Source organism: Leptidea sinapis, chromosome 16, assembly GCF_905404315.1.
Source record: "Leptidea sinapis chromosome 16, ilLepSina1.1, whole genome shotgun sequence".
NCBI classification, from domain to species: Eukaryota; Metazoa; Arthropoda; class Insecta; order Lepidoptera; family Pieridae; genus Leptidea; species Leptidea sinapis.
The window spans coordinates 5,658,013-5,670,740 of record NC_066280.1 but is presented as its reverse complement, the minus strand read 5'-3'; the positions used below and the strand labels follow the sequence as shown (position 1 = coordinate 5,670,740).

The following is a 12,728-nucleotide window of genomic DNA, read 5'->3' as shown; positions in this document are numbered from 1 at the left end:
ATTGAGATCGGCTATGTGAAATTTATGTTTAGGGAAATCATCAAGAGAAATTTCGGAAGTGCCGTAAGTTTGTATTGTAGATTTTGAGTTAGAGATGCCAATAATTGAAACTTTATTAGAAGGATTGATCGTGTTGTTACCTATCTTATCTCTCTTAATGATAGATATAGCGGCACCGGTATCAACTAATAATGTTACTGGTACGCCATGGATATGAAATTTGCAATGTAAAAGATTTTCTGGAGGAACATTTAGTGAGGAAATATTGTATGATTCAGGTGAAACTTCTTTGTTTATTTTTAATTTAGATATTCTCTTTGATTTGGGATTTTGACTTGATTTAGATTTGTATGTATTGGATTTAGGAGTTTCATGAGGTAGTAAGTTATGAGAGATATTATTTTTAGAATTTGTTTCAGAGTTAGTGAGTTCGGTATTGAATTGGGTTGATTTAGTGCATTCAGATTTAGTATTTTGAAACCGGCTAGTCAAGTCATCTGTTTGTGTGCATGCATCACGAAACTGTCTCCGATAGACTGAATTTGTTTGTGAATATACATTACTTTGTGACTTATCTGTTTCGGTCAAGATGATTTTGGTTTGTCCCCGATGGACTGGATTTGAAGGGTATTTTAGTTTGTTTGATAATTGAACCTTCTTTAAAGTTGTAGGTTTTCCAGGTTGTTGTTCAGTTCCTGTTGGATTACAGGGTTCCAAGACTGTGTTTGGGCATTGGAGCAGGGTACTAAAGCGGTTTCCAAGGATAAGCCCCTCTCCTCGGCCGCTCGTGAGTTTAAATGATTGATATGTTTTGAATGTTCGTTATTTTCCTGTGATTGTGTAGGTAATGTACGGTGACTAAATGTTGAGGGATGTATGTGGTTCTTTTTTAAATTGTTATTGTAGGCTCTTTTTCGACATTCAGCGATTAGATGGCCAGGTTTTTTGCAATAATTGCAAATTTTTATATTACTTATTTGGAACTGAGACTTGGGTGTGTTATAACTGTATTGTGAGTTTTTGTTAGGTGAAGGTATGGAAATAGCAGGCCTAGATACATTTCTATATAAAGACTGTCTAGCAAGATTCATTTTCCGAATTTTGTCTTCTTGTGTAGCGAAGTTACCCGCGTCTGATAGGTTGGTAAAAGCCCTAGTTCGAAGCATTATACCTATATCGGAGCTAAGACCATTTACAAACACATTTAAGGCTATCTCTTCGGTAGTTGTCTTACGACCCTCCAGGGTATTATCTGAAATTTCTGTTGTTAGTTTTTCAATTATTTTACTTCTACATAGGTCTACGCGAAGGAAATAATCCGTTACCGATTCACTGGGTTTTTGAAATAAGGATTGTAGTTCTAGGGTCAAGTGACCTAAAGTTTTTGTTTGAAAATATTTTTGAATTAAAAATGCTTTTAAGTCGTCCCAAGTAACATATTGCTTAACATGGACGTCAGAGGAACCGGGACCTATAATTTTATTTAATGTGTAAATTAAAAGAAGTTGTTGCTGCTGAATGGAGGCTAACAAGAATGCGGCGTCGCAAGAACGAATGAATCGATACACTTCTGAACTTTGTGACGTGTCGAAATCAGGAATTAGTTGTAGTAGCACCTTAAGATCTACTTCTGCATTGATTTTGACTTCTGGTTTACTCATTTTGAAATGTTTTTGTTAGTAATATAACAAAAATTAATAAATCGTTTGAGTTTGAAGTAGTAAGTAAGAGTATGCCTAGACTTGAACAATAATATACGTAGATAATATTATTAATAGGAAAAGGAAACAAGAGGATATGGAATCAGAAAATAGAGCAACAAGTTAAGCCACTCACCACAATAACAGTAAAATCAGGAGCTGCATGGTCCGGCGAAACGTTTAAAAGCCTGTGGCTACCGTACGTTTTCTGCGATGGGCGATGTGTGTCCCGCTGCGTTTGTACGTTGGTTTCGTCTTCCGTGTTTCACGAAGTGGATCACGCGAGATCCTACCGACTGCGCCAAATTTGTTACGTGACGAGAAGAAAACTTGTTATAAAAAATATTTATTATAATGATTCACAATTTACAACTTATATCTAAGACATTGAAGTATCGACTAACTGCTATAGCTCTAGCAAGAGCTTATATTATGCTAAGGAGTGTACTTAACTAATGTATTGAAGATAACTAAACATGGGAACAGTAAACAATATATTAAACAATGCTAAGGGTCGTTACTAATTACGTACTGATTACGATTTGGGAAAAATACATAAACAGAGTCATTACGATATAAATGTTGAATATAATTAAGTACTCAGAGTAAATAATAAGTGTAGAAGCAATATTATGTATTAAAAGTAAATAATAGGAATGATCAATGTATAACTATAGTAAGGCTACAACTATCGTAAGGCAATACATAACATCGTAAGGCAATACATAACAAGCTATACAGCAGATGATAATAATAAAACATAAAGAAATAAAATAACCCATAACAGTTTGGCGAATAATTAATTAACTTCAAATACAATAACATGTTGTCCAAAAATCGCTTACAATAAATTAATGAGCTTGTTATGAACAACAATACAATATTTGGTATACAAAGGTCAGCCATTGTTCAATGTTTATGCTTTTGTATTGAGAGACAGATCATTTGATAATCGGTATTGTTAGTTGTACTTGTGGGTTTGAGGATCTTCTATTGGGCATTTTTGGTAAATGAATTGTATGAAATTTGTTGTTGATATTTGCTTAATATATTATGGTCTAGGTACCTATTCAAAACATGTTAAACGCGTTTAGCATTTTTGTGGCTTGCTTGTTTTTGTACATCTTATATTACGAACTTTCAGTATTTTGAAAACAAGTATATATGTCTATAATACCACTCTTAGAGATATATTACAGATATAATTCCAAGTATTTAGTTTTTGTATATAGTTTAGCGCTGCTAAACAAATACATAATTCAACTAAATTAATTAATTTTCCGTAATATCCTTTAGGTGCAACTGTAAGTATTTAAATAAAACAATATTTAAAGGATTAAAACGCGTGTAATTGTAACTGCGTTTTTACATAACATTTTTGCGTATCAAGAGATTTCTCCCAAGACGTGGTACAATTGAAATTAAAAAAACATCCAAATTTCAATAGAGAACACGATCTAAAATTACATAACACCTGGGATCCAATTAATCTAAATATCAAAAATCTCTTAATTAAAAATTACACACACTAAAAAAGAAGAGGACACCGTCAGTAAATTTTGCCAAAAACCATCTGCCTACAGAAAATACTACCACCGAGGCAATAAATGGCGCTAAACTTTATAATGACAAATATGTCAATAAATATCTCAACTCATTTCATCCGCAGTCCTTCCAAAAACGAGATATGAAACGTCAGGTGAACTAAAATAATATTCAAAATGTAACCTTTACGCAAAAACCTAATTTAAGAACACAGTTTCGATTACACACGTTTTAATCTTTTAAAAAGTGTTTTATTTTAATGTGTATCACTCGCGTTAGTGAAAGAAAATAAAACTTTTAAGTAGTGTAGACACTGACACTAACTTGTCCCACGCCGAGCCGTAGCCGTTCAGAACTGGTTGTGAGTAGCGCCCACGTAACATCCTGTAAGTAATGTAGTAGCCGCGCGCTAGTGTAGACACTGACACTAACTTGTCTCACGCCGAGCCGTAGCCGTTCAGAACTGGTTGTGAGTAGCGCCCACGTAACATCCTGTAAGTAATATAGTAGCCGCGCGCTAGTGTAGACACTGACACTAACTTGTCTCACGCCGAGCCGTAGCCGTTCAGAACTGGTTGTGAGTAGCGCCCACGTAACATCCTGTAAGTAATGTAGTAGCCGCGCGCTAGTGTAGACACTGACACTAACTTGTCCCACGCCGAGCCGTAGCCGTTCAGAACTGGTTGTGAGTAGCGCCCACGTAACATACTGTAAGTAAGGTCACTCTTGTAGCGCCATGCTATATATTTGGTAAAAGTAGCGTTACACAATATGATCGATTGTAAAGGATGCGATTATATAATTACAGTTATATTTTGCTGTTACAAAAATCAAATAAAAGGATTAACCATAATATTTCAATAAACTTTTAATACTCATTAAATTAAATCCGTACACAGAACCTTTTCCGAATTTTCACCCACAACCGTTGAAATAACTTTTGTAGAGGTTCACGCAATGCTATATTATTTGAGTTGTGATTAAATAAACCGCTTTTGAACTTATTTATGAAATTGCTGTTTTGTAATGTCGGATTAGAATTTAATTTTCCCCCGAGTAAACTTCAACAAATAGTTATTTATAACTTGTTTAAAACTGCGGCTTTTACCTATTTCAATATTTAAGCGTCTAACATAATTATTTTAACTTCTAGAGTTCAATATTCGAAGGAGTAGCAGTAGAGTAGAGTAGAGCCTGAAAATGAGTACTGAAGATTTACTTTTTACGATTTACTTCTTCAAGTCTGCAAAATATCATTACTTACCATTTTTCTATTTTGAAGTTGACCTAATACTGTGTTATTTATAAGCACGAAGTAAATGTATGTCAGATTTAAAACTTTTTGTCTTTATCTTGTCTTTGTAACTACATAATTACATGACAGGGACAAGTAATTTTAAACTTAGAGTAACTTTACATTGCATTTATTAATAAGACAATAAGAGTATTTTTATTTAAGAGTAAAGAATTTTATTCAATATATTTCTATTTACTTTTATTTATTTTTATTCATGACTTGTGAAGGCGATTAGATTTAAGATAGCAAACTGGTAGAAGAAGGGTAAAGTTTTATATAGATTGTGAGTTTGAATCCTGTTTGCGCCAACTTTCTTTCCATAATTTAGAACAGCTGTTGTAACCACACTGCATATTTTCTAAGTACTATGCGCCAGCGAGTGTTCCTCAGATATTCCGACTGCCATTCTATCACAGTTCGCCGAATGCATTTAAATCAGTGGACTATGTCCGTGCGTTGCTTACGTAATATGATCTCATGGAGCCAGATGTGTTGTTGACCAATATTCAGCTGTATATTGCATTGTGCTGTCTGGATCACTGTTTGCAGTAATATGAATAAACTAGCTTTACCCTGCCATCCTTTGCATTGATATATTGTTATTGTAATAAGTTCGCTATGGTCTTGTACTTGATTTTTGATGTTCTTACGGAACACACAAACATACAATATTGTAATCATGGGCATTATCCAGAAGTCGCCGACTACAGCGCTTCTTTTCGCTTGGTGGAGTGAGCGGCTAATCCTACCATCCCAGATCCTCGAGGTAATTTATCAAAGCTCTGAAGACATCGATGTCCTCGGGGAGAGTCCTCGGTGACCCCAGGTGTGCGGCCGTATTTTCTACCCCATGCAGGGCCAGCACAGGGGACAGATGCTTATTAAAAGGGCCGTGACCCGTTATCACACTCGTTATTTGGATGAATATGGGAGTTACACACACACAATAATAACGCGCTTGTTATCAATAAAGGTCTGGGATAATTTCATTTATATATATACACAAATAAAACTGAAAACAAAATTTAATGAACAATGCGGAACTCGAACAAGCGACCTTTCACGTTCCGTGCGAGGGCTCATTTCATGAAGCCACAACCTGAGAATTGAACAAAGCATACAATATTTTATCAACCATACGTCACTCGAACGGTTGGCTCAGTTGGAAAGAGCGCTCGCAAGGAACGCGAGCGGTCGCGGGTTGGAGTCCTGCATCGTTCATAAATATTTTTTTCAGTTTTATTTGTGTAATTAATTCCAGAAGTGAGGGTTATCACTTTAAAAAAACATAACAAATCGTATATTATAGTATTATTTTAGTATATTATGAGTGGATTGTTTCATTGCACAAGATGCTGGCTAGGTGGGTACCACAGCGACATCTAGTTATGTTTTTCTGTTCATAATTTTAAGGGCGCCCTTGCGAGTGAAATAACTAATCTAAAAAGATAACAACAGAACAAAAAATTATGTCTTACATCTGAGGAGCATATGTTCATAAAGTCGTACTTCTATGTACTTTACATAAACAGAAAAACTTTTATAAAAAAGCTAAAATATATTTCAATGTAGGTTAATGTGAAGATTAATACAACATTATTATATGCACTTAATAAAATTTACTTAAACTTGTTTAAAATTAAATAAAGTTGAAAAATAAGAATTATTCGCACTCAGAAATACGACGTTTCGATATGTCACTTCTAGAATTAATATGACCTGTTGATTTCAAGCTTAAAAAAATCACGCTATTTAAATAGAATTTTCAGAAATACATTTTTTTTTATTAAATTGTTGATTTCTTAATAATCAAGGATTACAAATTATTTAGGTATTATCTTGTGTCTCAAGGTGATGAGTACAATTATTGCGTTGCCACTCAGAATTTTAGGTTTTTTTAAGAATCCTGTGCTTTTCCCTTCCCTTCCCATCCATCAGATGAAAGTATTTCTTGCCTTGTAACATTTTCTCACAATAAATTTTGCAGATAAAAGGAAAAGATGTTATCAAGTCAAGAAATATGTACCTACAAAAGGTTGACCGGTGACGTCACAAATATAATGAGAAATACTTGGGAGATGATTATTGAGTTACCAGCACTCGACTTCAAAGACGAATGATCGAGAATAGTTGACGTTAGTATCTTAGTGGATACAAAACCTTCAGCTTAGTAGAAAAAATACGCGACAAGGGAACTTATACCAGTAAACCAGAAGTATTCAGTTTTAAAATGAAAGAAAATATCTGAAAGAAAAATAGCTAATATTAAACAAATGACTTGTTTTATTTATGTATTACGCCCGCCTCTCCCCTAAGTCTTACAAATGGAAAAATAATTGTAACCCCTCACATCTAGGGGTTGATTCAATTAATTATTTACTTAGAGTCCCCATACAGCTGCTGACTGAACGAATCAAAGAATGTTTTAAAATAAAAAATATATATTCCTTACAAGAAATATTAGATTATCGTTTTGTAGGAAACTATGATTTTATAGCATTGAAGTTATAAGGGGCTTACAGAGTTGTGTGCCTAACTCAACATTAACAATATTTGTGACATGATTATGACTAATTAAGGATGGGATATGATCTTGAGAGTCATGGTTATTTAAGGCTAAAAGGTATTTGTGCTTTTTACTTATTGGGAGTATATTACAAATTTTAAATAACTTTGAGTTATTGTCTTTACATTTAGCTTTTGTTTTTTTGTTAACAAGTAATTTTAAAAACCTTATTTGCAATGCTTCGATTTTATCATTATATGTTTTAAATGTAAGACCATAACTATCAAGACCATAGCTCATAATTGAATCTACTAATGTATAATACAAACATTTTAATGTAGCTAAGGGAACTTTAAAACTTAAGTGATAGAATTTACCTAAAAGTATCCTTAACTTATTACAAATAAAATCTATATGGTGGGACCATGAAAAGTTTGAATCTATTTTAACACCAAGATAAGTTATACAATTAACTCTTTCAATTGGCTTACACTTACAGTTTGTAAAATTATTATGAAGGCACAGTAGACTATGTATATTCGGGGGTGAATCTGTGAGGGGTAAATATGGTGAGTGAATAATAACTAGTTTAATTTTTTCCAAATTCAGAACTATACCATTATCTTGAGACCATTTAACTACGTTATCTATGTCTAACTGTACTAAGCTACACGTTTCAGCGAGGTTGGTGCCGGCTAGCAATGTACATAAATCATCGGCAAACATGTAAGCTGAACAGTGCCGAATTACTTCACATAAGCTATTTACTTGCATTAGGTAGCAGATGGGCCCACATCCGGACCCTTGTGGTACTCCACATCCCACCTTGGTCTCCTCGCTGAACGTGTCACCCACTCTAACACGATAAGATCGTGAGGTTAGGTAGTCGCGGAACCATTGGTTCAGCGGCTGTCCCACACCACACTCGTCTAATCCATTCAAAACGGTGTCCGTTTCCAGTGTATCAAAAGCTTTTTTGAAATCGTAAAATATAGCGACAACTATTTTTTTATTTTCTAAATGTGTATTTATTTCATTAGTAAATTTAGATAATAGTGTGTTAGTGCTTTTACCTTTTTGTAATCCATGTTGGCATACATTTAGTATTTTATTTTTTTGTAGAAAGTTACATACACTTTTCAATAATTTTATTAATACTAGACAATATAGCTATAGGTCTATAGTTAGAAAAATCTTTACGATCACCGTGCTTATGTATGGGACGAATTATAGCTTCTTTTAATTTAGAAGGAAATTTATGATGTCTAACAGATAAATTAACTAAATTAGCTATGACAGGACAGACTTTATCAACAACTGACTTTATATCAGACATGCGTAGGAGATCGCTTCCAGGTGATTTATTTTTATTCATATTTATAATAATTTTTTTACTACTAGTGACTGGTTGCCATCTCATGCCCACATCACACTTTACCACATAGTTCTCCCTTTGTAAAAATTTGCCACTACATTTATGTTTAATTAGATTTATTTCATTTAAAAAATTTGAAGCAAACTTGTCACAAATCTCTTTTTGACTGCCTTGTTTTACCATATTTCTTAGTATCAGATCATCTAAAGAATGTCTAAGTTTACCCAATAAACTATTTATCCTATCCCATATTTTTTTAATATTTTTATTACAGTTTAATATAGTTTGTTTATCATACTCTAATTTACACTTAATAATAGCTTTATTACACTTATTTCTAAATTTAGTATAGTATAATCTTATTACCATATTTTTTTCATTTTCTTTAAAGTATAAGTTAAGTTAAGTTAAGTATAAGTAAAGTTATCCAACTCTTATTATTCCTATTGTTTTTACTAACTTTACAGGTGTGCGTTTCATAACATTAATTGTATATATTAATAAAAAGACAAGTAAAAGCTTTATATAATTCTACTGGATACTTAATATTCAATAACTCATCAAAATTGGTTAATAATAGTTTTTCTCTCACTAAACGATTGTTAAGAACACGGCGGGTGATGGGCTGAGCTGAGGCTGGTTGGTCTGATGCGTGAGGAGTACATTTCCATTTTATAGATGCTGCAATAATAGTGATTGGATATCTTATGTTTTATTACTGCTGAGTCAATTAATACTAATGGTGCTCTAATGTAAATATGATCAAGACACGATTCTACCAATATGCCCATAACTGCTTCCCTCCTAGTTACATCACATATACATCTGGTGAAGCCATACTCCGCTAATACATTTTCATATAATATAACATGGTTATCTCGGCTATTTAAAAGATTTATATTTAAATCCCCACAAAATATGACTTTTGAGCGTTCTGGTAGATTATTTAATAAATTTCTAAATTCAACAATAAAATCTTGTATTTTATCCTGTTTATAAAATCTGGGTGGTCTATACATAGCTATTAAATAGAATTGTTCTCCATTAGCATCAAGTGTAATAGAAACGCACTCTGCAGATCGCATAATGGTTGTACTCACGCACGCAGCAGTCCCGTTCACACACACGTTGAGCTTCAGTCGCGAGTAGACCAGTACCCCTCCCCCACTGCGCCCCGTACGGGTACTAACATTGACACGAAACCCAGGAATGTTATAGAAAGACATTAAGGAATAATTTATGTTTGGTTATGTTAATACTATAATGTCTATTTTACTTAAATCATTGCCGATAATAACTAACAATTCATTAAAGTGTTTTTTCAATGATCAAATATTAACATGTAAAATGGTTAAGTCACTGTTATTGTGTATTTGTTGTAACCAAGTATTTAAGTTATTAACACACTTATAGTTTATAGATCCGTCAGTTATGTAGTCCATGTTTAATAAGTCTGTGAATTTTTCAGTAAGTAATAAACATATTAGTACATTTTGGGAAGTTACCTTTTAAATAAAATAAAAATAAATGTTCACTTTCTAATAATTAGATTACTTATATCACTTTCGGCCCTTTCACATATCACTTTTTCACCTTCAGATTTCTTGACCAGGATTTTTCCATTTGTTACCCAAATATACTTATAAATTCCTTGTAATTGCTTCTTGGCACTCCATAGCAGAGTCCGAGTTGATTAAGTTAGATCTTCGTTTATATACATTTTTCTTGTATCCGATCCACCTGTAACCTGATCCACCTGTGATATCCGATAGTTTGCGGCGCTGGGTAAGCCAGTTGTCCCGTGATGTAGATCCAGTGGTCTTGAAGCCCACAATTATAGGTGGTGGTTTAGTGCCTATTTTGTATGGTCTTGAGCGTCTAGCCCATTCTATGTCCGAGCTACTCGCATTTATTTTATCACCGATTTTAGACACTATTTCTTTCACACTCTCTCCGGGAAGCTGTGCAATACCCACTATTTCAATATTTTGTTTACGTGATGACTGCTCAAATTCTTAAATTTTTTGTTCGAAGGAAATGTTTTGCTTTTCTAAATATACACATTTGTTGATTACATTTGTGATTGCTTTTTCCAGTTTATGAAGCTTTTCTTTTGATTGTTCGTGTTCAACAATCAATGGAATGGAATGGAATCCAGTTGTGTTTTGAATATCGGGATAGCCCCAACCTTTTTTTGTATATCCTTGAGAATTTTTGAGTAATCTTATAACTCTTCATCCTGATCTTCATCTTCTGATCCTTCATCTTCACAATTATTGCAGTAATTGCGGTTTTTACCATTTTTAATGTCTGCTGCTAAACCCTTTATACATCCCCTATGAAAAGTCCCTTAGCAAGGCCCTTGACACATGATATGCGATTCTTTTTTGGCTAGCACTTTTTTACATTTTTGGCATTCCATTATTAAAAAACACACGCGTGGTCAACAATGTCGGAAGGTAGTTTTATAAATTTAGTCACGCAGGCGCAGCGTAACAGGTTTATTGTACACGTACGCACCGCTCGGTATTATGAGCGGTGGTCTTAGAATATAGTTTTCAGATCATTTGGTCAAATTAGTTTTGTTTGTGTCATGTCAAGTATTGCACACGTCATAACGCGTACTGATTGACGTTAAACATTGTTTGACATGTCAATTTTGTGTTGTGTCATGTTCTTGATTGTGGTCCCATATAACAAACAATTGAAGATTTTTATTAAATGTGATTGAAACAGCCATAAAATTAAGCCCGTTTTTAAAAACTAGACATTGTAAAGTGAGATCCCATATGGCGAGCAGCAACGTGTACATAATAAAATGTAAACAAGCTGTAAGACATCGTAACACCTTGTAAGTCGTTCAAAACGTATCGTAAAACAGCAGCTTTGTGGCAGCGGTCTACATTTTATACTTCAAAACATTGTAAATAAGATTGCTTTTGCGATTTAATCAGTTCGTAATAAAGAGGTTTTGACAGCCTCATTAATTAACACACTCTTTTAATTCATTTAAGATCTGATATTTATTATGTCTTTTATCCGTTTTGGTGATAGAAAAATATATTATGTTTCAGAGTACAAAAAATCGATTTCCCAGAGGTCGAAAATATCAAAAATGGACCACCTAATCCCTAAGCCTATTTACGCAATTTGTATTAATAATGATTAATAATATTTGATGTTTGTGTTGGATATCCCACACCCACCCGAGTAGGAGGTTCCATTGCACCGGATGCCGCATAGATTATGGGAACCACAACGGTGCCTATTTCTGCCGTGAAGCAGTAATGTGAGTATGTAAGTGATAATACTGATCAAACGAGATTTAGCATCTTATGTCTCAAGGAGACGAGTGCAATTGCAGTGCAGCTCAGAATTTTTGGGTTTTTCAATAATCCTGAGCTGCACTGCATTGTAATAGGCAGGGCGTATTAATTAGCATCATCTGAACGTACTGCTCGTCTCGTCCCTTGCATATACATCACATACTCTTTTAACTTCCACTCATGAGGGAGAACAAAAAAACTGCCTAATAATTTTCTGTATAAACTGCCTTCGCAACTACGGAATAGTTGGCAGTATATTTCTAAGATTGTCAAGAGTCTAGACTCATTGGCTAACCTAGAAGATTAGCAAACCTTTAGTCGTAATAATTTTGAAAACAAATAAAATTATTTTATTTTCACATACACTGACTTACATGAACAAAGTCTTAAATGAAGTTATTTATGTAAGAGGAGGTCAAACAGGTCAACCTGATGCTAAGTGATCACCGCCGCTTTCATTCTATTATAACTCCACATTAGGAACCACTGAAGCGTTTTTCACCTTTTAGAAAGGTGTACGCGCTTGTTTTGATGGTACCTCTGTCGTATCGCTCTGGAAACACAGCGCAAGGATGCTCACAGGTGGAAGATAGTTCCTATAAAACCGCACTGTGGAGGAACGCAACACAGCCAGATGGTGGGAACTTTATAATTTATAGGGTGTCGTGCGAAGGTGGATTTTGGCAGCAATAATTAGGACATCTCTTTGGGGAGTTCTTTATCACGTAAAATACCCACAATGGTGTGACGTCTCCACGCATTGGATCCGCGACAATTCGAGCAGCTCTGCGTTGCACGCGTTCCAATGGTTCAAGCTGATACCGGTGTGACCCAGACCAGAGATGACAGTATATTAAGCATATATTTAATATATTTAGATATATGTACACATTGAAACCGGGGTCCAAGAATAATTTTTGTAATTTAATCTGTTTTGTCGGATCGGTCGTCTGTTTGTGCTAGTCAATCAATTTTGCAA

General features: G+C 34.2%; 1 pseudogene; it reads right to left on the bottom strand.

Moving 5' to 3' along the window:
* Nucleotides 1–9,954: 9,954 nt before the first annotated feature.
* LOC126968630 (uncharacterized) lies at nt 9,955–10,845 on the bottom strand (annotated as a pseudogene).
* Between the last annotated feature and the right edge of the window lie 1,883 nt (nt 10,846–12,728).